We start from the raw sequence: 27,090 nt of genomic DNA on the forward strand, positions 1-27,090 counted from the left end.
AAGGATCTAGGCCTGCAAGGAATGCAGCCTAGGTAGTGGCTTATCAAACTAGCAAACCAAAGTAGAATTAAGCCTTTGGGCATTCTCCCGTAGGTGAAGATAGCCATCGCAGGAAGGGATTATTGGTTGACATATTTGGTGGTTAAACCAAAATCCTACAGGACCTCATACCCTCTATTGTTGGGAGGACCATGGCTTTTTGAAGCGAGGGCATACACGGATTGGTTCAAAGGAACCCTAAGCCTAGGCAAAGGACCCAATAAGGTGCTGCTAAAGTTGTATGGATCACAAAAAGGTAATGAATCCACTTCCATCGAAGCCATAATAGACTCCTTCAATGAATTAACAAATGGTACATTAGGAGACGAAGAAGCTATCAAACAAACCTTTCCCAAGAAAACAAAGGCATAGTCCTTGACAGTGGGCATTGTAAGCCAACTGTCGAAGGAAGGAAAGTCTTTATCAATGAGTAAATACCTCCTACTTGAACTCGAAGTGACTTTTGAAGTCACCTTTGATAGTGAGATAGAGGCATGGATGTACTATTCTCCTTGTTACATGGCCATAGCAAAAACAAAGACAGAGGCAGACATAGAAGTAGAAGTAGAGGACATAATAGAGAGTTTGTTCTTATGTTACAGAGCCCCCATAGAGGTAGAAATAGTTTGAAGAGGACAAAAATAACAATGTAGAAGAGGACTATGAAAGCGAGCTAGAAGAGTCTATACTCCTCGCAGAAGGCTCATATGAGGAATAAGTTTCAGAAGCTCCAAAAATAGAAAACCCAATGACGTTAGACAAAATAAATTTGGTACCTTTTGGATTGACTAATGAGTCACATCATGTGCAACATATCCATAAGAAATAAATTAAGAAGAATAAGCATTCCTTCAACAATAGAAGTAGAAGTAGAGGACATAATAGAGAGTTTGTTCTTCTGTTACAGAGCCCCCACAGAGGTAGAAATAGTTTGAAGAGGACAAAAATAATAATGTAGAAGAAGACTATGAAAGCGAGCTAGAAGAGTCTATCCTTCTCGCAGAAGGCTCATATGAGGAAGAAGTTTTAGAAGCTCCAAAAACAGAAAACCCAATGACGTCAGGCAAAATAACTTTGGTACCTTTTGGATTGACTAATGAGTCACATCATGTGCAACATATCCATAAGAAATAAATTAAGAAGAATAAGCCTTCCTTCAACAATGGTTCTTGCCACCCTAATCCACCCCTCTTATGAGAAGATGATGATGATGCACCTTGCCAACAACCACCAATTTGGCAGCTCAAACAAAACTTAGAAGGTTCCTGTTATGTGACATTCTTGGATACATCCTCTGAAGGCAAATCCTCAAGCCAAGAAGTAACTCATCCCCAAACCAAACATGAAACCACAATGATACCCTATCAGCTTCCTAAGGAGCAAGCTAAGTCTCCACTAACACAGGAAGTTGGTTTTAGTGAATCATCAGAAGAGGAGACCACTCTCTTGAAGGAGCTAGATCTATATCCAAAAGCTGTCCGTGGGACATTCATCTGCAAAGTGGAAGGAGAAAAGCAATTAACATTTGTGGATGCTGAAGGTACTGAACGTCACCTAAAGGTGGGTAAAAATCTTCCAGAAGAAGAGCTATTGGTCCTGCAAGACCTACTGAAGGATAACTTGGATGTGTTTTCATGGTCGCACAAAGATCTGAAGGAGATTGATCCCTCGATGTGCCAACATCACATCAACCTAGAGCTTGATGCCAAGCCAGTAAGGCCAAGACAGAGGCGCATGAATCTGAATTAATCTGCCTTAATGAAAGTTGAATTACTAAAGCTCCTTGAGGCCGAGTTTATCTATCCAGTGGCTAATAGTAATTGGGTTTCGCCCATTGTGGTAGTACCCAAGAAGAATGGAAAGCTGCAAATATGTGTGGACTTCCGAAAGTTGAATTCCAAGATAAAGAAGGATCATTTCCCTATCCCTTTCACAGACAAACTATTGGACATAGTAGCAAGCCATGAGCACTATTCTCTCTTGGATGGATTTAGTGGATATAATCAAGTCATTACAGAAGAAGATCAATCCAAAATGACCTTCAAATTTGAATGGGAAACTCATGCTTACAGAGTGATGCCGTTTGGGCTTTGTAACGCTCCTACTATACCTTCCAACAATGAGTGATGATGGTTGCATTCCAAAACCATATGCGTGATTTCATTGAGGTGTACCTAGATGACTTCTGTGTCTAGAGCAGTGCTTTGACGGATTTTGAGAGTATGGGATTTCTCTCAACCCCAACAAATGCGTCTTTGGCATCTCTTCAAGATTTCTTTTAGATCACATTGTCTCTGCATAAGGGATACAACACATCTTGCAAAAATCGAGAAGATTACAGCTTTACAATTGAGGGGATTCCTTGACCATGTGGGCTATTACAGAAGGTTTATTGCACACTTTGCAACAAAGGCAACCCCTTTCCATAAACTCCTCAGAAAAGATGGAGAGTTTATATGGACCACTGATTATGACGAGACATTCAACACCCTGAAAAGTAGTGTCTGATTAAGGCACCCATCCTACAACTTCTTGATTGGATGAAGGAGTTCCATGTGCACATTGATGCATCAATCAAAGGCCTAGGTGTAGTTTTATGCCAAAAGGGCCCCTCGAAGTTAGATCAACCTATCTATTATGCAAGTTGGCAGAAAGTAACCGATAGAGAATGAAACTACACAGTGATAGAGCTTGAGTGCCTAGCAATGGTGTTTGCCTTGGAGAAGTTTCGACACTACTTGCTATCGACACACTTTAAATTCTATGTGGATCATGAGTCCCTGTCCTTCTTGATGAACAAGGAAAATGTGAAGGGAATAATGATGAGATGGCTCCTTCTATTTCAGAAGTTTGACTTTGAAGTGGTTACCAAACATGGTCGCTCTCATGCCCTGGCTAATCAACTGTGGGGAATTCCTCAGAGCGATGAAGAAGAGCATAATAATCCAAAACTTCTTGATGCTTCTCTATTTCTAGTCAAAACTATTATCCCATGGCACGCAGATATAGCCAACCTCTTGGAAACCCAACAATATCTCCTTGGTATCTCGAGCCATGAGAAGATGAAGCTTTTGTTGGAATCAGTCCCCTACACCTTGTTAGGTGGTGCTCTATACAAGAAAGGCAAAGATGAGATATTGTGAAGATGTGTTGTAGAAGAAGAGATTGGAATTGTGCTGAAAGCATGCCATGAGGAGCCCTGTGGCGAACACTTTGTAGGAGAAGAAACAACCAAAAAGGCATTGCTTACAGGATATTGGAGGCTAACCCTCCATAAGGATGCTTATAACTATTGAAAATGTTGTGATGCTTGTCAGAGAATAGAAAGCATATCAAATCCAACACCATGCCACTACACAACCAATCCTTCCCCTAAAGTTGTTTGAGAAGTGGGGAATCGACTTTGTGGGTCCTATTGATCCACCAACTAGAAGGAAACATAACAGATACATCTTGGTCTCTGTACTATAGACTACATGACAAAGTGGTGTGATGCCCAAGCTCTGAAGCGGGATGATAGCAACAGTGTGGCCTTGTTCTTGTACTAGAATATCATCCTCCATTTTGGTAGTCCTCTAAATCTTGTAAGTGACAGAGGTACACACTTCCTTAACAAGATTATGGAAGAATTGACATAATTGTACAAGACACACCATTATAAGTCCACACCCTATTACATCAGAGCCAACGACCAAGTCAAAGTTATTAATTGTATCCTCTGTTCAATTCTAACAAGAATGATTTCCACACATTGCCGTGATTGAGATGATCGACAAACCCCTTTCTAGTAGGTGTATGGTATAGAAGTCATCTTCCCTGTTGAACTCAAGCTACCCTCTTTGTGCATGGCTATCAAAGAATGCTTGGGAGATGACAAGTCACTATACCGTCGTCTCTTGCACCTGGAATGTCTAGACGAGACTCGCAAGATGGCCTTGGAGTGCATGGAAGCCATGCAAGCTTGTAGAAAGGCCTATCATGATAGCTTCATCAAGCAGAAGGATTTCAAGGAAGGTGGCTTAGTCCTAGCCTATGATTCACGATTTGGCAAGTTTCCAGGCAAGCTTCAACAATGATGGATGGGCCGCCCCTATAAGGTACTTGCCATCAACCCTAATGGCTCTATCCAAGTCTAGACAATCGATGCTCTGGATGATCCCTTCCTAATTAATGGCTATTGCCTCAAGACATATTACTCTCCCTCGGGATCTTGACAATCACCACTGATAGCCTCCTCATTTCTTACATGATGGTCGATACAACTTTACCTAATGCTTCTGGTTGCCCTCTTGACAATCTTGATGATGTGGCTTTGTTGTTTTGTTAGCCACTCACAGCCACCTTCCCCCCGTCCTTGGCTTCCTTTGCGTCAGATGCAACAGTGGTGCTGGTGGTTCTGATATATGGCATTCCTGCCATTCTCCTCTTTCAAAAGAAGAAAAAAAACAAATATATATCGGTGATGGGAGAAAAGGACTTAGATCCCTATCATGCTGACCTATTCTTTAAGAAAAGATGCAATTCAAGTACCAAACTTGTTGGCTACCTCTCTAGGTATGCTCTTCATCAACCAATCCACATTGATGTCATCAACTAGTTGAGCCAACCTTCATCGACAAACCTAGAGCAATGTGAGTTATCATCCTAACCAGATGGGGATGTGAATATGGGTTGCCCTCTATAATCATCAACAGAGCGTGAGACAGAGGGTGGGGTGAGTAACCATAGTCCTTGCCCTTCCTATTCAACATAGAGGTAAGATGAGTGAATGGAGTGTTGCATGTATGGGTTGGGCCTCTCAATGCACAAAGCACAAGATTGTTCATATGTACAGCACTATAAGGATCCCTGGAAATCCCTTCTTGTACAGTATGCCATCATAGGGTGGATTGCATTTTTGCACTATCAATTGCGCACAAGGCATACAACCTTTGTACAAGTGTCAGTGAAGATTCAATCAAAGGGATGTGAGGAACTCGGTTGCCCTCATGTTATCATCAACAGAGCATGAGACAAAGGGGGGACTGAGCATGATTGATTTCCCTTTCATCAAGTGAGAGGTGAGGATTGAGGAATGCTCTGACACTTGGAGATAGGTATGTTTTTGTTTCCCTATGCACACACATGACAAGCCTCCTTCGCCGTCACTTTACACCTCATTATCTTTGGCGTACTGCATGCTAAGGCTCCTTGGCCTTCCTTCTTGCACTTATGCCAAATGGATTGGGACGCACTGATGCACCATCAACTGTGCACAATGGCATACTCCCTCTCAACCATTCCCATTGTCAATTTCTAAACTAGATGTGAGCCATGGGTTTCACTCCTTATTCTTTGAGTGACGTGTTCCATGGGGTGAACGGCTAATCTATCATTTCAACATGAGTGACTCTCGAGATTGATTGTTGTATACCTCACCATCGATAACCTAACCAATGCTTCCTCAACAAAGCTACCACCCTGGGTGCTGCTGCATGGTCTTTGCCATGCTAGACGAGTGTGATGTGGCAAGCCCCGGTACCTCTTATCGACGGCTACAATCCTTCATGCGATAGTAACAGTTTTCCTCGATCATCTGCAAATTGGGCCAAGTTTTTCTAACCCTACCACTTTTGATTTCATCATTCAGTCATGTTTTAAGTGTGAGGACGTACGTGAATGGGTTATGATAATGTGTTAGGACCCTGTCACATCGTCAATCTGATTTATTAAGGTCTTAAGTGTGGGGATGCGTTCTCTTTGCATACTCGCATGGATATATCCTTATCAGATGATTTGAGCATACCATGATGCCTTGGTCCTGCCTTAATGGGGTCCCTTCCCCACCCACCCCTACTTTTTTTTTTCCAAATCCACCTTGGGGTTGTTCCTTGTCCGTTTGCCTTTCTTCTTGGTTTTGCCACTTTTCTCTGTGAATGTCCCTTATGTTCACTAAACGTAAAATCTAGCCTTACAACCTTGTTTGCCCCTTTGAATTGGCAAGTTTTCCTTTTTATAGCCCCCTTTTCCGAGCCAAGAATCATGAGTTATTAAATTTTGACGAATTTTTCAGCCCATTTAACGTGTTTTCATGTGAATGCATATTTCTTGCTTCAAAACAGTGATTTGATGTAATTGCCCTAACCTACATATTTCCCTTGAAAATTTTCATTTTTATTGTCCATCATTCCACTGTTTGGTATGTCCATTATTACAATTTTCGTAATTTCAGGTATTCTCGTGTGCGTTTTTGATCATTTTTCCATGTGAACTTGCCTTAACCACCTTGGAATTTAATTCTGATTGAATAGCCCTATCCTTCTTGGTCCCCTGCACTATTTTCCTTTTTTATCCTTCTATTTCAGCCTCCTAATTTTATTTTATTAAATTTTTTGTGTATTTTTGTGCTCATTTTTCTCTTTTTTTTTTCCATATGAATGCCCCTAACATCATCTGAACAACATTTTGACTTGAGGAACCTGCCCCACAAGCTTTCCTTAACATTTTTCCTTTTTGTGGCGCTCTATTTCGATGCACGAATTTTTTCATACTAATTTTTGCTTTCATTTTTCTTTGTGTTTTTAAAGTTTTTTCCATGCGAGCACACTCTACTATCCTCGAAACCGCATTTGACCCATCCTATCTAACATCTTCCTATGGCCATTTTTTGTTTTCACCTCATCGGGTTTCATACAACGGATCTCTCTCTATTAATTTTTCATTCCAATTTCAGGAGCGTCCTATCCCTATATTAGAACGTCACTCTCATCTAATAGGTCTGTTCGACACATTATTCAACCCATTTTTCCTTCTTTTCGCGTTTCATTTCGACGGCTGGATTTTTCAAAATTATTTTTTCTATGCATTTTCATTCCGATATTGCGTGTGCTTGCACACAAATATCCTTGATTATGGCTTCTAAGGTGCGTCGATGCATCCGTTATGTCGTCCTCCACCCACGCATGTTCCCGCACACCATCTTAATCCTAACGTAAAATTTTTTACATGTGCGCGGGACAAGGGGACACGATGGTTCTTCTGCTAAAAAACCACCAAAAAAAAAAAACACAAAACAAAACCCAAAAAAGAAGAAGAAGACAACACGACACATAACACCTACATACTAATGACACCCACATAGTGTGGTCCAAAACCTTGCACATGAACAAACCTAAGGAGGGGGACACACACACACGATATGGAAAGATACGGAACGGCCAACAATCAAAAGGGGGAAGACTAGGGAAAAGTGGTTGTGTGAGGAGGATGAGTAAGTGTGTGTTTGTTGGGTGGGTAATGGTTTGTGTTTCTATGTTTTTGTTGTGTTTGTTTCTTGTAAAAACAAAGAAGAAAGGAGAGAGATATATATAAATATATAGAATGTTGTAAGGTGTGTGTGTGTGTTTTGTGTGTGTGAGTGTGTGTGTGTGTGTGTGTGTGTGTGTGTGTGTGTGTGTGTGTGTGTGTGTGTGGTTAATAGATAAATTGTAAATATTATGGTGATTGTATGTTTTCTTTTTTAAATTTATAAATAGAGGTGGTGGGAGAGGTACCTTAGGAGTGGGTTGAGTGGGTAGGGGTGATGGAGTAAAGTGGGTGGGCGGGGAGGTGTCTGGGTGGGGGTGTACTAGGCCGCCTGGGGGGGAGGGGGTGTGGGGTAAGGTGGGTGGGTAGGACAGGTGGATTGGGTGGGTGGGAGGTGTGTGGGGTAAGGTGGGTAGGCGCGAGGAGGCAGGATGGTGCGCAAGGAGGCGGGGAGGAATGGCCGACGGGGACAGGGTACTGTAGTGACAAGTGGCGATACATCGATGAACTATGGCAACATCACATTCTAGTGGGCGAATGGTGCTTCCACGAGGCGGGGTGCCAAGGCGGCATAGCATGGAGGGTGTGTGTTGGGGATGCAAGGCGGCGGCCATGCACGAGCATCACTCTAGGGCATGGGTAGGGGTTTGGACTGGCAGTGGCGATGGGAGGAGCAAAGAGGAAGAGGGGAGGAGGGAGAGAAGGAGGAGAAGGCATGAGGGAGAAGGAGAGAGGGAAAGAGAAGGAGGAGACCGGGGAGGGAAGGGGACGATTGAGGGGGGAAAAGGGTGGGAAGGAGGGGACAAGGGTGGGGGGCACATGCGACGGCAGTAGAAATGGGGGGGTGGGGGGAGGGGGTAGGAAGTGTAAGGGCTTTGTAGCTATACCATGCCGTTGCTACCGAATGCACCTATATAGGGAGTAGTAGTGACTCAAAGCCCTGCCTTGTTTCCACTTTACATGTGATTCCCTATACCCAGTGGTGAACCCTCTTATGTGCGGCGTAACAAGGGTGTAGTCTTGGGATGTGTCTATGTTGTCCCACTTTTTGGATTGAATAATACAAGAGTATACCTTGAGCTCATATATCGTGTTACCTTTCTATGCCGTGTTGAGTGCGTAACGAGTGCAGGATTATCACACTTGGTATTAGAGCGACTCTTGATCGGAGTGAAGGAGTGCTCACGGAAGCAGGAGGAAAGATCCAGTGCCTCGAAGAGATCGAAGTCGTAACGACCCACAATGCAATGCCCCGCGTCGCGTCGCCTCACATTGCGTCGCCCGCCCGATGCGCGCCCCGGCTTGACGCCCCAACATCGACATCCCACTGTCTGAAGACGTGACGCAGCTTCCCCGCGGCACGACCCACACCACCCCAAGGCGAAATGCGGCTTCCCCACGTGGACACCACCACCAACCACATGGAGGACGAAAGGGAGAACGTCACCCTCCCAACAATGGAGGAGAGGAAGAAGAGTAGAGGGCAAGAATGGAGAGTGGCCCAAGAGGAGAAGGTGGTCGGACTAGAAAGACAATTAGATGGTATGTCAGGCATGTTGGAGTCAATATGGAGGAACATGTAGATGAAGGAAGAGGAGGAAGAAAGGAGGAAAAAACTAGAAGTAGAGTAGGGCTATAGAGAATGGGTGACACAACAACAAGAAGAGGAGAAAAGACACAGAATGCAAGAGGAGATGGATAGAATGGGTAGAGAGGAGACATCTAGGAGGGCGCAAGATACAAGGAAGGAGAAGGAGAAAGTAGTAGAATTAGGAAGCAAAAAGAAAGACAAGAAGAAGGAGAAGAAGCACCACTGTAAAGAAGAGGAAGATAATGATAGTTTAGAGGATGATTATGGAAAATTCAAGATGCCTCAACTAGCCAAGTAGAAGAGAGAGATGGGTTGGTTCTGGAGAAATGGATCGCAGAGGTAGACAGGTACTTGAAGTATTCACGGATAACCGAAGACAGGAAGGTGGAGGTGGCAGCCATTTACTTGGAGGAGGATGCTGCCAGTTGGTACATGCTGGAATAAGAGCAGGGCCACACCATCTTTTTGTGGGAAGAACTCCAGGAAGAATTGAAGGACTACTTCATTCCAAAGATGGAAAAATTCAAAGTGAGAGATGAATGGAGGAACCTCAAGCAAACACAGGGAAATATGAAAGAATATGTCAGCAAATATAGGCAGATCATGCTGCAGCTATCAAACATGGATACAAACACTAAGCTACATGGATTTTTGTTTGGGATGCAAGAATGGGATAGAAGAGATGTGGAGAGTCAGGAGCCAACAAGCTTAGTAGAAGCCATGAGAATGGCCAAAAGACTGGTGGACCTAGAAGGCAGAAGAACAGCACAAGGGAATCAAAATAGGTTCAACAACAATTTCAACAACACCTTCAACAACAACAACTCATGGAACCAAAGGCCCAATGCTCCTAGAGGGGCATTCACAGATACAAGGAGCCAAAACACCACCACCACCACGGCCGTGTCACAAACCACTTTAGTACCAAGAGGAGCAACAGGAAGATGGGGAAACAATCACTACAGGCCAACCCCTAGCACATCGTATGGGCCCGCAGGATCAAATACATCATGGTGGAGACCCCTAGGCCCGTCCGTCGGAATCAGATGCTTCAAATGCGGGGGTCCACCCTACCAAAACAGATGCCCAATAGAAGATACGGCTTCATCAAGTGGATCAAGGGTGAATGCAACTAGTGTATATGGAGGAGAAGAACCACAACCACCGTGTATTTAGGAAATCCCAAATGGGAGTGAGGAAAGCATGGATCACCCAAGGGTAGGGTCACGACCCCAATGCATGGCAGCCAGAGTAGCGACAGTCCACCATCTATACATCAAAGGCCAAGTGGGCGAGGGAAACCAACCTATCATGGTGGACACAAGAGCAACGCACAACTTCATGACACCAGGGTGTACATCAAAACATGGATTAAAACTATTGAAGGCCCTAGAAGGATTAACAGTAACATTTGCACAAGGAGAAGCCAAGGAAGTAAAACAAGTCTTTGCAGTCCAAGTGGAAGCCGGCAAGTGGAAAGCAAAACCCAACTTCTTAGTAATCCCCATGGATGATTTTGAAGTGATATTGGGCTTGGAATTCTATGACAAATATGTCATTGCAATGTTTGATAAAGGTGTGAATGAAATGATGCTAGATATGCAAGGAGAAGGCTTCAGAGTACCATGTGAAAGAATGCAACTGCTTGGCAGGGCCCCAATCAAAGTGCAAATGAAGGAGAATAAGCGAGGAGTATCATGCCAAACAGTGAAACCAACTACAACCCAACCAAGGGGCCAGACCCAAAATGCACCGGTCCAAGGGACCATTATCAGGCCACGTATCATGACATGCAGTGCCAAGCAAGTCAAAAAATCAGTCAAACAAGGAGATATGGTCTATCTGTGTATGATCCGACCAATTGAAGAAGAAGAAAATGGCAAGAAACCCAAGCAACAGAATAGGAACATAGAGGTGGCAGATATACTTGAAGAATTCAAAGATGGAATGCCAGCAGAGCTACCCAAGGGTCTACCACCCAGGTGAGCTGTGGATTACAAAATTGAGCTGATCCCAGGTTCTGCCCCACTGGCCCGAGCTCCCTATCGCATGAACCACACTGAGCTCATGGAATTGAAGAAGCAACTACATGAACTAGAAGAACAAGGATTCACTCGCCCTAGCAAATCCCCCTTTGGTGCCCTAGTGTTATTTGTAAAGAAGAAGGATGGGGGACTTAGACTCTGTGTAGATTATAGGGCCCTTAACAAAATCACCATTAAAAACAAAAACCCCATGCCCCTAGTGGAAGACCTCTTAGATAGATTGCACGGGGCCAAGTACTTCAGCCGTATTGATCTTAGATCAGGATACCACCAAATCCGCATAGCCGAAGAAGATATCCCAAAAACAGCCTTTCGTACCCGAGATGGTAGTTTTGAGTGGTTAGTGTTAGGATTCGGCCTAAGCAATGGGCTAGGAACATTTTGTGGCCTCATGGATGGAATCTTTAGACCGGAGATAGATATCTTTGTCATTATCTACATAGATGACCTCCTAGTCTACAGCAAGACCCTAGAAGAGCACAAGCAGCACTTACGCCGAGTTTTTGAGAAATTGCGATAGCATCAGTTATATGCCAAGCCTGAGAAATGTGAGCGCAGTGAAAGAGTTGGAGTTCTTGGGCTTTATTGTAGGAGTAGATGGAATCAAAGTGGACCCTAAGAAAGTGGAAGCTATCCAAAGATGGCCTGTACTGAAAACTGTAAGAGAAGTGCGGGAGTTCCTTAGCTTCATAGTATTTTGTCGGAGGTTCATCAAAGATTACAGCCTCATCACTGCCCCCCTCTTCCACCTCACCAAAGAAGATCACTCTTTTACATGGGGGATCGCACAACAGGAAGCCTTTGAGCAGATGAAGAAGTACACGAGCCAAACTCCCGTCCTAAGGGTGCCGAATTTCACCAAGCCCTTTTAAATCTCTACAGATGCATCTGACTACGGCATAGGAGGTGTACTGGTACAAGAAGGTCACCCCATTTCTTATGAGTCAAAGAAATTTATCGATGCTGAAACAAGGTGGAGCACACATGAGAAGGAAATGTTGGCAGTCATCCACTTCCTTAGAAAGTGGAAACACTATGTTCAAGACAAGCATACAATAGTCTTCACCGAAAATATCTCCCTCAAATGCTTCCAATCTCAACCCAAGTTATCGGCAAAGCAAGCATGCTGGCTAGACTTCCTAGCCGAATTCGACCTAGAGATTAAACACAAGCCCGGCTCCACTAACAAGATAGCAGATGCCTTGAGCTGGAAAGCTGACCTGAAAGCTATCAGTGTGGTTAGCAACAACTCGTCAAAGAGGCCCTAGAGCAAGACCAAGAAATGCACAAGATAATCAAAGATGTGGAAGTAGAGAAGACCCCACATGGAATGTACACCTTAGAGGAGGGTATCCTATTTTTAGGCAAGAGATTGTATATCCCCAACAATGTGGAGTTGAAGAAACTCATCCTGCATGAGATAAATGATGGCAAGATTGGGGGCCACAAAGGGCAAAGCAAAACCTTGGAGGCCCTTAGGAAGAAGTTCTTTTGGCCAAATATGAAGGAAGAAGTGATAGACTATATCAAAGTTGCCCCACTTGCCAAATGGTCAAAGCACCACGATCAAGACCAGCAGGACTACTACAACCATTACCGGTACCCAACCGCCCATGGGATGTCATCAGCATGGACTTCATTGTGGAACTACCTGAGTCCCATGGGTACACAATCATCTTTGTAGTGGTGGACTATTTTTCCAAACAAGCACACTTCATCCCAACCAAACCACCACTAAATGCCAAGGAGGTAGCACACCTCTTCTTCACATATGTATTCAAACTTCATGGCTTACCATTGGCCAATTGTATCAGATAGAGATGGAAGATTCATGAGTGACATGTGGAAGGAACTTTTCAAGACCCTGGAAACACAATTAAGATTCTCATCATCCTTCCACCCAGAGACAGATGGACATACAGAACGGGTCAACCAAGGCAGCGAAGATTATCTCCGGAGCTATGCCCGAGTGGACCAGAAAGATTGGGCCTTGTACCTTGATGTCTTGGAATTCCACTATGATAGCTCCATCCAGTTGGCAATGGGGTACACCCCCTTCGAGTTAGCCAGAGGAAAAGAAGTCATTACACCAATGGCCTTAGCATCCGGAGCGGCCAAAGCGGAAGATCAAGATGCAGAAGAATTCTTGAAGAAATAGAGAGACCGCAATGCAGCAACTAAGCAAAGCCTCGAGCAGAGCAAGATCACCATGACAGAGGAAGCAAACAAGAAGAGAAAGGCTGTACTATTCGCCAAAGGAGACATGGTCCTAGTTAGCTCCAAGAACATGTCACTTCCCAAAAACATGACCCCCAAGTTCAATCACCGATACTATGGACCCTACCGAATCACTCAAGTGCTGAATGAGGTCACCTACAAACTGGACCTGCCAGACAGTGTTTGTGTTCATAATGCATTTCATGCTCATCTTCTGCGCAGGTTCTATCTAGACGACCAATGGGGACGGCGCGTACCAATGCTCCATTCCAATGGTCCCTTCGAAGTAGAAGGCTTCCTTCGACGCCGGGAACAAAGAGGCTTCCCCGAATACCTCACCAAGTGGCGCGGGCGTCCACTCAAGGAGGCCACTTGGATCTCAGAAGAGGAGGCCCGTGAAAGCGGAAAGGATGCCTTTGCTCTTTGGCTTGAGGAGAACCCCCCTGCCCCTTCCAACGACCCTTGAGCCTCTCCATAAAACCCAAAAAATACGGCGGTTCTCAATCATAGACCCCAAATGTGCCTCCACTCCTCAAATGTAATCAAGTCGAGGGTGGACCCGCATGGTAACAATCAGCAAAAAACTCCAAAAGAAACAAAGCTCCAACTTTCCAAGTTTAGATGGGTAGACACTGACCAGCTTGCTAGAAAAGGTTGTGTTAAGTCCCCTAAGTCCTAGTGCGGCAGACACTGACCAGTCTGATAGTATAGACTGTGTTAAGACCCCGCGGTCCCCTTAGACCAGCAGACACTAACCAGCTTGTTAGGAAAAGCTGTGTTAAGACCTTGGATGAGTCAAAATAACAAATGCTACCCTTAGATTGCTGAGGATAGCAATCCAGTAAGCGGGTGTGAGTGTAAGGGCTTTGTAGCTATACCATGCCGTTGCTACCGAATGCACCTATATAGGGAGTAGTAGTGACTCAAAGCCCTGCCTTGTTTCCACTCTACGTGTGATTCCCTATACCCAGTGGTGAACCCTCTTATGTGCGGCATCACGAGGGTGTAGTCCTGGGATGTGTCTATGTTGTCTCGCTTTTTGGATTGAATAATACAAGAGTATACCTTGAGCTCATATATCGTGTTACCTTTCTGTGTCGTGTTGAGTGTGTAATGAGTGCAGGATTATCACAGGAAGGGGGGGATTAATAGGAGGGAGGGGGGTGGTAGGAAGGGGGGGATCATTGGGATCATTCACGCATGAGGATGCGTGTGTGGTTTTTTCTCATGGGGGTGACACACTAGTTGATGTTCACACGTAGCTAACACGCAACCCATTCCCGGGTATATTTTTCTCATTTTTTAAATCTTTCAAAATTGAAAAACACTTAAAAAATACATGAAAACTTATAAAAATTCATAAGCATTCTAAATAAATATAAAAATTCTATTTTTTTCTAAAATATTTGATACTTTTTGAAAAATTTTAACATTTTTCTCAATTGAAAATGCTAATAGAAAATTAGAAAATATTAAAAACACTCAATTTCATGAAAATTTATCCAAAAATGCTTGAAAATTTGTTTAAAACTTGGGAAAATTCCCCAAAAATTTCAAAAAAATCATACTAACTTGCTTTTACATTTTTGGATCATTCATATATGCTAAAAGTATCAAAATTAATTGGGAACCAATTAATTGAATGAGAAACCCTGATTAAATGTGTAAATTCTTGGAAAATACTTTTTCAACAAAAAAAAAGCTAGAAAAATTCTGGAGAATTTTGAATAATCTATTGAACCTTTGTGTTTAGCTTTCAATCTACATTGCAGAATAAACACAGAAGAAAAAAAATATTATTCCAATATCCATGTCAAAATTAATTAAGAAAAAGATTCATAAAAAAATCCTAAATTGACAAATCACCTAGAATATACATAGTATAAACAAATTTAGTACATTTCTTGGACATAATTGAATAAAAATATGACAAAAAAATATTACTATTTATTGAAAATTATTTATTATGTGCTTGGTTTGTTTCACTTATGTTGATAACATTTTTTAGCTGTTGAATTTTCTTGTTGGATTCTATTGTGGTTGCATCATCTCAGTTCTTGATAGCGCATTCAGACCGTACTTGCATACACACCCCTCTTGGGTATTTATTTTCTTTCCTTTTTTGTTTTTGCTATCCCAAAATCCACATTTAATTATTAAAAGGAATCGTGATCACCACGTTTTTCATGCGCATCTGTGTTATACACACAGCTTTTAATTAAAATCAACCCACCGTTCACTTAGCACACGCTTCGTGCGCTATAGACACATTTAATTTTAACTAAAAATGAACCAGTCTCGTCACCAAAAAGCACGCACTGGCAAAAAAGCGCCCAACACACAATTAATTTTTAATAAATGAATTTTCATTTAGAGATCCTTAATCAAGGTTCTAAGTCCGGGTTATGCTAAAAGCACCATGTCAAACTTAATAATTTTTAAAATAAATGATAACAAGGAACCACCATTTTCTTTTTAGGATTTATTACCTAATAAAAATTCACCCATTATTAATAATTTTATTAAAATGAATCCTTCATTACATTTCTTTCCCCCACACTGCACATTTCCCCTTTTAATGAACGTCTTTTGTGGGGATGGGAACGGTGGAGTCTTGTCTAGTCCATATTGATGATGGTCAACAGTTCGAGTGTCATGTCGATATGATCAGTTCTTATGTGATTCTATATTGTTGTTTTGCTCATGTTGAGGAGTCAGGATACGGTATGTATTTTTTTTTCTTTTTTGTCTGATACGGGGATTTAGTGTGTTTGTTTTATCCTCATCGCATGAAGCTTTCGATTGCATGTGTGTAGAGGTCATGCTAGATTTTTCCTAGGATGTGGACTGCTTGGGGGTGGTTAGTCAGTTGGTCAAGTCATGTGAGTTTATTATGATCAATATCTTATCTATTCATATCATGTTGTTTAGTAGGCATTCATTGTGACTGTCTTGTGTGTGGTGAATGTGTGTAAACCATCTTAATGGCACCTCAAACACCTCCCCCGATCTAGTATGTGCCTTTGGTATTGCATGATTATTCCTTGTTGCTAGATTAGACCTTGTTACTCAAGCATGATTATCCAAGTTTATGAGCCTTTCCTTACCACTAGTTCTAGATGATCCTGACATCTATGATCAAATTTTAACCTCTTACAACAAGAGATATGGTCCTATTCATGTACAACTATTCTTATGATGGCTAAGAGTTTGGGAAAGGCTCTTTCTTTGCCATATCGTGGGAAGTCCTTCCCTACTGCCCATCATTTGTTCTCCAACGAGGATATTTTGAAGCTGTTACAAAAGCAGACTCCGGATGTTTTGGATCCAAAGAGGGTTATTACCATGTCAGGGGTCAGTGTCTCTACGATTTCCAATTCCCTATGGAAACAATTGTGCCAATTTCTTCAAGACAGGTTTATGCCTACCAAACCTCATCTCATTACCTCTCCAAGGAGTTGTTCACAGCTTCTTGTATGGTACTGAAAGGTATTACCATTGATTGGAGTACTTATCTCCTGGCAAAGATGGATAATCATTTCATCAGAGCTACTAGAGGAAATGTGACTAATGTCACATTTGGTTCTTACCTTTATGTATCCTTGATGCATGCTGCCCCTGCAAAGGAAGTCCCTTTACCTCCAATTGATTCTCTAGAGGTTCTTCCCCCTCCTAATGAAGATGATGATGTGATCATTGAGGATGATGATTCTCCCCCATCTCTAGTCATTTAGAGAAAGCGCCTAGAGCGAGCTGCTAAATCAGTGCCAGTTCCTACTCCTCCAATTCCAATTACAATTCATGCTCAATCTTGTAGCACACTGCCTGCCTTTCTTCAAATGCCAAATCGTTTTAGAGCCCATAGGGATGATATGCTGGACATTTCTATTCCTTCTGTGTAACACCTGGTAACAGGAGATGCCATTTCTTTTTTGTGCAAGGATATCTAGAGTTCAATTGAACTTTCAGTTTTACTAATTCCATTTAATAGCTTTATTCTTCTTTTTATGAAGAAGTTCAACAATTTAAGAAGGAGCTGAATAAAGCTAATATTGAGCTAGCTTTTGCTCAAGAGAAAATCTTTGACCTCTGTACACAAATAGAGTAGCAAACTAAGGTCATGGATACACAAAAAGATGAAATCTCTACTTTGATAGCTCAGTTGGCAAAAACTCAGTCCCAATTTGTTTCTGTAACATAGGAGGGATAGGTTGCAGTAGGAGGTTCAAGAGATGAAGGCTGTGATAGCTGTCCAAACAAAGAATCTTAAATCAACTATAGCTATCCTAGACTAGAGCAATGCTTAGATTCAACAACTCAAGGATCTGTTGGCTCAGTCTCCCTCTTCTTCACAGAGTCCTGTGCAACCAATTCCCTCTTTGTCCCTTGGAGACTTAAGAGTTCTTCCAAGACAAGCCACATTATGCCCTTTGTTCCAGGCCAAGGTGGAAAGACTTCAATCTCAAATGGATTTATTGTGGTCTTCATTTGAGCAGTTTCAGGAATATGTTCCTCCAGATCACTCCTTTTTCGTGCACTATTAACAACAGAAGTTGGGCTTTTACATTAAGCTTTCCACGATGGATTTTCCTCTCCCAGAGGATGGTTGGAGTGGGGCCTAGCCTTTTGACTTGTTGGTTGAAGTAGTTGGAATGGTTTTTGAGGACTTTGTGACTCCAGAAATTATGCTTATGTCTTATATGTATTTGAGAGATGATTTGCTGATTCTAGACGATGAAGATTTGGCTTGGTATGTCCAGGATGTGGTACTACAAGCTACTTTGTATGCCAGACATTTGGAGTTGGAGATAGATGAGATGTTTCAGTGTTATTCCTCCAAAGTGGCTGATTTTCCTGAGATTTCATGGCATACCATGATTGACTCTGTCATTTTGAATTAATGTCAAATCAAAGCTTTACCTCATGCACAAAACATTAAAGAACTGAGGGTGGATCTTTTAGCCCATCTTTCTAAGCAACCCCCATTTTATTCCTCCTTCTTTGAAGCTTATCATCATAGATCCGCCTTAGGTCCATCAATACCTTGTCTATCTCATTATCAACAGATGGCCCATAGGTATGACACTTATCTTTCCCTTTATCCATCTAACCCTCAAGTCATTTTACCCCTTCTCTTTCAACCCCAAGTGCTCCTTAAATTCCTATCTTTACTCACTGTTATTTTATTGAAGATCGTGTCTTTTCCCCTCCTCCTTCTTGTCCTTACCCATTGACAATGTTTCTCTCCACTTTTCCTACCTTTCTATTAACACCGTTCTTAACAGATTCTCCTAAATTTTCAGCTAATCCCTCTTTAGCTCATTCTGCATTTTATGATTTTTCCTACTTATCTCTTCATCCTCTTTTACTAGTTCCTCTTCATACTCCTACCACTTTTATTCCTCATCCCCCTCAGTTGGTTAGTGGATATACCGGTTTTGATCAGAAGATTCCTAGAAAAGAGGGGTGGAGTTTAGCTAATTCTCTTATTGGACCTTAGATAAATTGGCCATTGATTCCAGGGGAGTGGATGACTACTAGTCAAAGCATATCAGAATTATCTACATTTTGCTTAACACCATTCTAAGTCTACAGATCCTTTAGTGAGTTTGATTGCTCACTTTGCTTCGTACCTGGCGTATATGCACATGCATTCACATACTAATTAGAAGTCCATTCCAAAGTTGTGCGTGAATGTGAATGTGAACATTGATTCCCAATAGCTGGATGTATTGTACTTTCATGCACTTTGTTTGCCTAGCAGATATCTTGTCTTGCTAGAGAGGATGTGTTGCCTTCAGTTTTTTCAAAATCCTCCAAAGACTTTTGTGGATGAATCCTTATCCGTGGACAGTTTTCGCAATCACCAAGCTTTTAAGAAGGATCATCTTCATTGATACCTCTGGATGTATCTTTGGTGGTTTATAATGATATATCTCTCTTTTGGAGGTGCCATAAAGATGGTTGTTTTGTGTTTAGTGTTTGTGTTCTATGTTAATTTATCTGTGATGAGATCATGATGATTGAATATTAGATTTGCTCGAGAGCTATATTTTTGGAGATTTGTAGTGATGGTGATGGTGGATGGATAGCTCAAGATGCAAAGATGTAATATTTCCACGCAATTAACAGTTAGTTGGTTAGTTCGAAAGTTAGTTAGTCAATCAATAAGCTAGTAAGGTTACTAACTAAAGACTAACTAAGGTAAAAACTAAATAACATTAATAACTAATAATTTTTATTTAATTAAAAGTATTTTATAAAAAAAAATCGAGAGTCGTAATCCGATATTTTTCTCGGATTGACAAGGACTGTAGCCATCCTTCACGAAAGTTACAACATGAACGAGAGTTACAAGCCAAATTAATTATTAGTGTTAATGTGTATAGTATGGATGGTCCAAAAATATTAGATTTTTGGGAAAAAAACTAGCATATTTTAGATATTATCCTAAAAAGATATAGAGATTTCTAGAAGCGGATGTCACTTAAAAGAAAAGACAAGTGATATTTTAGTTAGTTTTGGAGATTATATAAAAAGAAAAAAAAAAGAGAGAGATTGTGTAAGAAGCTGAGAATAAGGAATTAGTGTAAGAAATGTTGATAATATGCCATGTCACACTGACATTGGTATATAAGGAGATAAGTTGTAATTTTTCATATCTTTTTGACATATCAATACATTTACAATCTTTCTCTCCCTTCTTGCTCCAAGCTTCCATGGCTTCTTCATCTTTCCTGTCTTTCTCTCTCCAATTCTAGTCTTTCTCTCTCCTCATCACTCTATTTCTCTCTCTTCCTGCAGTCTTTCTCTCTCCTCTGCAGTCTTTCTCTCTCCTCTTTCTCTCTCCCTAGTTCTCTCTCTAACAAGTGGTATCAGAGCTTCAGTCTTTGATCCATTATTTTCTTCCATTTTCACTCTCATTTTCCTATTTCAAAACCAATTTCAGACAAAAATGGTACAAGACAGTGACTAGTGGAGTGTTGCAAGACAACTACAGTTAGCAATGACTACATCTGGAGATATCCAAGGTTAGAGATGGCGGGTAAAGGCTTAAATGGTTGGACGTCACCAAATTTTATGCAAAATTGAAGGTAACTAGGGTAAATGATGGTTAACCGGGCTTAGTTTGAGAACAAACTGTGGTTAATTTTCAAAAGAGGTCTTCCTTTCCTCTTTCTCCAAGCTTTTGCCAAGCTTTCATGGAGTTGCAGCACATATCTTCTTTTAGCTTTCAGCCATGAGGTTTTTGAAGGCATTTCATGCTGGAAACTTTCTTTACTCTTCATTCTTAACAAGTGGAGCACCATTATTGAAGGCTTTGAAGAGGCTTTAGGGATATTTTGTTCTTCTTCAAACCCTAAAGACAGGCAGCACTGAAGATTTCTTTTGAAAGTTGAAGGCAAAATGGAAGAAAAAAATCTCGGAGAACAGAGCTATCAAGAGCGGGAACCCTTTCACTGAAACTGTCATTTCTCCATGACAGACCTGTCCAAGAAAGAAGGAACGATTTCTGCTCTCATAGCCGAGTCAGAATCATTTGATGGTTTTCAGCAAGTGCTTTATTAGGGTCTGGAAACTGTGTGTAAGGGGATAGTGGTGTAGAACACTGAGGAAGTCTGAGGACGCTGATGTAGAGTTGACGGACTCCTCAGTTATGGCATCTGGCTCAACTTCTTAAAAGGCACCACTCCCATTGCTTCTTTCAGGAGTCTGTTGACTGTTTAGAGCTTCTCTCTATGAAATTGGGAGTACTTCTCTGCTATCAAATGCCAGCTTCTGAGAAGCAGGACTCTTCTCTTCATACAAGTATGCCGGTGCTGTTGAAGGGGCTTCCAATTCCTTTTCCCAACTTGAGTATAGAAGTGATCCAACAGAGAACATTTGGCCTCTCGTACTTGACAATGTACAACTACCTTTGAGATCGAATTCCGAAGTGTTTCACACACCATGCTAATATACGCTGAGACATTGGAGCCGATCCTCCGAAGATGAGCCTCCGTATAGCGGTCAGCTGTTGAGGCAGATGGATTCCCACCTTTGTCCAACTCATGAGGAAGACGTCTAAAGAACTCCACAGTTAGATAGCTTGCCTCCATATCAACCAGTCGTAGAGTTGTTTTACGACCATCGTCACGAAACTTCTCAAGAGCCTCAATTGCTGCAGCTGAAAGCTCAGCTTGGAGGGTAGGAAACCTTTTGAGCTCATGAGTCATGAGTCTCCCTGAGAGACTTCCTTACAAGCTCTCGTAAGACAAAATGGACTGCATCAACAGTTGCTTCAGCAGGACCCCTGAAGTATGTGAGAGCACCCTCAATCAGTCTCCTATAACCTTGTTCTGGGGCTATCAAATGCGGCTGATAACCATCTGCTTCAGACACGATTTTGTGGACACTCTGCAATGATAAGTGCCTGTCAAATGGCAATTTCTTCAAACCTGTAGGGAGCCGATTGTAGCAGTAGCAGCAGTCAAGCAGGTCGGAGAAGAAAATGGTGCGGACACAAAGCACTCCAGATTGCAGGCCACTTGCAATGCCTATCAAGTTTCCTGTCAGAATGTTAGACTGACTCCTGCTTGTCAAAACCAGAATCAGATGATTGATCTGAACCCAAGGTTGGAGTCCCAACATGTTCATTTACAAGGACTCTGCCAGAATCTAATTGTAGATGCAGAGAGTCTGCATGCTCAGGAGCTGCAACTGTTTGAAAAATCCCTAGCAAAAGCTCAGGAGCTGCAACTGTTTGAAAATCCCTAGCAAAAGATGCAGCCAGATTTGGAGCTGACAGAGACATGCCATTTTCAATATTCATAACAGCGCCAGGCCCATGATCCATAACTCTGCTTGTGTTACTTTCAGAGATTATCAAACCGTCATTAGAACTTGTAATCTGATGGGTTGTCTTGTTAACGGACTTCTGTGGTATGAAGGGCTCCATTTCAGAAAAAACATTTACTGGATATGCATTTGAGAAGGAGGCCAGTTGTTCTGGGCCTGCATGCCTGAAGTGGCCATCCCTCCTTTCAGGAACAAGGAGCATGTTTTCAGCAGGGATATTTTGTTTATAAGGCATGTGCTCCTTATGTGGTTCCTGCTTTGAACCAGGTGCTTCGTCCATACTAGTCATTCTGCTGCAAATGTGGCACAGACGACAAAAGATTTGATAATACTGAAACCTGAGACTCCAAAGAAACCATCTATTCCTCCAAATGGAACTCAGAAAGAGCCATGCTTTTGCTGGGAACTGAATCATGAATGGCGTTGGAGTAGTCACACATCCTTGTCACCATCTCGGACCCTTTCGGAAAACTAAAATCTGCAGGCCTCTCTATCATCTCTTTGGTTTGATAGGTAGCAGACTTTAGATATGACTTGATAGAAATGTTGATAGCGTCCATGTTGCATTTCTGATCATTGATAGCTTCGAATGCTCGGTGATATTCAAATGATGCAAAATTTGCTGTTCAAACTGTGACTCTCTGTCTGTAGCTCACTGTGCTGAATAGTGAATCTGGCCAAGCTGCTGCTCAATTTGTGTCTGTAGCTCACTGTGCAGAACAACAAATCTAGCCAAATTCTTGAGAGGCAAATGCCATCCACTTTCTCAAATGCTTGTCCTGATTCATCGATACTGCCCAATAACGGTTCATTCTGATCTTCATTCCTGCACTGCCACAAACCTTCCTTCGGAGAATCTGGAAGTGCTGCCTTGTCAAGACACCTGTAGATCGTTTTTCCAAGATAGGAGTTGATAAACAACAGAAACTGCAGGAGGAACTCCATGTTGCAAAAATTTCAAGAGTGCTCCTGTACTACTGGGTGATAGTGGATTGAAATCAATATCTTCTTCGTCCTCTTCATCACTCTGTGTGCAACTAGTACTGTCAATCATTAAGGCAGATAAACATGAGGTTACAAGTCATATAGCTGAACCTACTATGCAGAGGAGGCAAATGTTCCAAGCATTTTAAAGCCAGCTATGAACAGGATTCTTGTCACTACTCAGGAGGCTTTTGTTATCTGGGAGACGCAAGGTTTCATATTGCATCAATAGTTCGATTGTCATCCATTGACAATGCAACCAATGGCAGTTTCCCATGCTTCAGAGAAGATTTTATTGTCTCCTGGCTCACTGGAGATCCAGATTCATACATTGCATGAGCATCATCAATGATATCTGGAACTCTAGGATTGACAGTTTTGGACAGCACTAAAATTGTTCAAAAATTTTGAAGAATTTCATGGGGTTTTTTCTCTTCAACACTTCCTGATTGTTCTTAGCATCAGTGACCGACAACATTTGAAGGTTCTTTCCCAACATTGAAGAGATTGAACCATTTCTTAAAGGCTCAGCAATGATCTATTTGATGAATCTTGTACCACTTGACTTTTCATCATCAACCTATTGCCTATGGAAGACCGATGGAGTATTCTCAAGGGTATGATGCTTTGGGGATGCAATCTTGTAATGCCATATTCATGGAATGCTCTCTCCTACTCATTTGAGTGTATAGGTATTGGGTATTGACTCAAGTTGGATAAGAAGCACTCAAAATACTTGGAACAGGGCCAAAACATGGTGCAGTCCAAACAGGGACCGATTTGGAAAAGTTGCTACAGAAATTAGTAGCATCATTCTAACGACAAAGAAACAACTGGAAGTGATACTAGATATCATAATCTTCGAGTGGAGCCATTAAATGTCTCATTTGGACACATATTTTTCGAACTAGAGCCTATTTGGTACTGGTAGTTCACTAGCAGTTTACTGTGGACAGTTCTGGAAATTCTTAAACGGAGAGGGGTATTGCTACTCCTAAATTCAAACCAGGATTTCTACTTGATACTAGACATCCTAACCTTCGAGTCAAGATATCATACACCTTATTTGGACTTCTATTTTTCAAGGAACAACATATTTCTTCATCTTGGCTGCAATGGCAGCTGAGAACAATAGTTCCAGCTCTAGTGAACAACGTTGGCTTCAAATACATGCTAAAATGGACAAACTTGGACAAGGTTGGCTTCAAACATAGGCTAAAATGGACAAAATTGGACAAGGTTGGCTTCAAACACAGGCTAAAATGGACAAACTTGTACAAGATCAGCTTCAAACAAAAGCTAATATTGACAAACTTGTAGTTTCGATTCAACAGTGTATTGCACTTATGGAAAAAATAGCAGGACCTGAATCAAATGCTTATGATCATGGCCAGCATCTATATGCTGATGGTACACTTGGACCAAATGTTTATGCTTATGGACAGCATGTATATGCTGATGGTACACACTATGATCCACATGTATCTTATGAATATGAACAGCAACAATATGCAAATGAATATGAGCAGTATGCAAGTACATCTGGACAGCATGTTAATGCTTATAAATATGATGTACCATATCATAATGCAGAGTATCATCCCATTGAACCTTGGTAGCAGAATGGTTACTATGGTCAACATGCTTATGCTTATGAGCATCCATCTCTTCAACAACAAGATTTGGATAATGAACAACATGATCAACAAGAGGATGAGCAAGAAGAAGACCAAGAAGATATACGAGTCCAAGAAGATGTACAAGAAGTGAACAATGAAGAGCAAGATGTACAAGCTGATGGTATCTTCGTTGATGAATTACATGAGGCACTTGCAGATGAGCAAGATGTACAAGCTGATGGCATCTTCGTTGATGAATCACATGAAACACTTGCAGATGTAGATGGTCATGTTGACGGTTTTAGACTCTTAAAGAAATCTCATGATGATATTTTTGGGCATCAGTTTACACTTAATCAAGGTCTACAACAGCCATTGAACGCATTTGATAATGAGTACCTTGATCATGGTTATGATGACCGACACATGTTTGATGATGATATAATATATGATTTGGGCATACATGAATATGAAGATGGCATTGTGCTTCCCTATGATCTAGGGGATTATGGATGTGATCATGGATTTGATTATGGGGATACTTCATTGTATCCATTTGATCCGGGTGGATTGGAGTATGTGGGTGAGAGGCATTCTATTCTCTTGGACAATCATTATGATGGAATACCTTTTGATCCAGGAGGTTTTGAGCAGGATTTTGCACCTTCATTTCCCACTTACGATCCTCTCCATTACCTAGTACAAACTAGTGCTTTTCCTATTTTTGTAGCCTTATATCAGAGTAGTACTCTGTTTCATCTATCCTTTTCTAGTCTTTCAGGTTTGTTTTTGAGGACAAAAAAATTTGGGAAGGGATGGATTGTAAGAAGCTGAGAATAAGGAATTAGTGTAAGAAATGTTGATAATATGCCATGTCACACTGACATTGGTATATAAGGAGATAAGTTGTAATTTTTCATATCTTTTTGACATATCAATACATTTACAATCTTTCTCTCCCTTCTTGCTCCAAGCTTCCATGGCTTCTTCATCTTTCCTGTCTTTCTCTCTCCAATTCTAGTCTTTCTCTCTCCTCGTCACTCTATTTCTCTCTCTTTCTGCAGTCTTTCTCTCTCCTCTGCAGTATTTCTCTCTCCTCTTTCTCTCTCCCTAGTTCTCTCTCTGACAGATTGGCGAAATTGCACATGCCGCGATCACAGTCTACAGGCAGTAGATAACAATTTTAATAGGGAGAAAAAGAAGGAGTGATCCGAAATATTTCTAACCAAGTATCTTGCAAGTGTCTTGGAGTTTTACCCCCCTTTTGGAGCCAATGGAACCATCAGATTTATGATCCGAGCATCAGATAACCAATTCTTCCAAGAGCCCCTCCACTAAGAACTCTTGTTCTCAGCCACATCCCCTCTTCTCTAATTCATTAATAAAAATGAGGCACGGGGAGGCATAAGGAAGCGGAAGGATACCGCGAGAGGTTGCGAGAGAGAGGTAGAGAGAAGGATACCCCTCCAAGAGATTATGAGAGAGAGAGAGAGAGAGAGAGAGAGAGAGAGAGAGAGAGAGAGAGAGAGAGAGAGAGAGAGAGAGAGAGAGAGAGAGAGAGAGAGAGAGAGAGAGAGAGAGGAGTTACTCCGAGAGGCTACAAGGGAGAGAGTTAGATCAATTCCCTCTATCTCGATCCTTGACTTAGCCATATTCTCTTACATTCTCCCATCTCGAATCTATTCCGTCTTCTTGATCTCTTGAGTCTATTTGTGGACAATGGCCTCCAAGCAAAAAATGTCGCGTGCGGATGAAAATCCTACAACGAAGCTTTGGGTGAAGGCATCATTGTCAATCCAATTGTGATTCTAGTTGTCGTAAGTAATGTATTTCTAAATTGATAGATGCTTGCTTTGATTCTCGCATGAGATACATTAGGCCCATGCTATGATGTATGAGAATAGGTCATGGGAAGGGATAAGCCTCTTCTCACATATTCGAAAGATGGAGTTTGCAAAATGCATGTATCAAGAGAAGTTAATTGCACTTAGTTGCATATGGCTTATTCGTTTGATAGAGCAATTGATCAGGGGTTATGAATAGTATAATCGTAAAAAGAATGACATTAAGAATTGTGCATGCAAGTATTAAGTAAATTTTGCATAGAATCGTTCTTTGATCCCAAGGGGGAGAGTGAATATGCGATGGAATTATTATCACATCTATTCTTGTATTGTTTGGAAAAAATACAATTAGTTTTGTTGGGTGATTGAACAACACCCTAAATGTTTTTTTTCAATCAAATGATTGTTGCGTTGTGATTTGATAAATATTCCAAGTGCTTGTGTTTGATGGTAAAATCATGGCAAGGGTCAGTAATGACAAGTAGCCATGGAAAATAAAGGAATGTTTCATTGGAAGATGATATTAGACTGATTGCCTTGATCATGGTTGATTCCTAAATGGATTAATTAAGGAAGGATATTTTGCATGGGTGGATCATCTCCAAGATTGCACTGCAGATTACCTCGAG

The sequence above is a fragment of the Lygodium microphyllum genome, chromosome 21 (genome assembly GCF_053477565.2).
Source record: "Lygodium microphyllum isolate KBCC chromosome 21, Lygodium_microphyllum_v1.1.10, whole genome shotgun sequence".
NCBI classification, from domain to species: domain Eukaryota; kingdom Viridiplantae; phylum Streptophyta; class Polypodiopsida; order Schizaeales; family Lygodiaceae; genus Lygodium; species Lygodium microphyllum.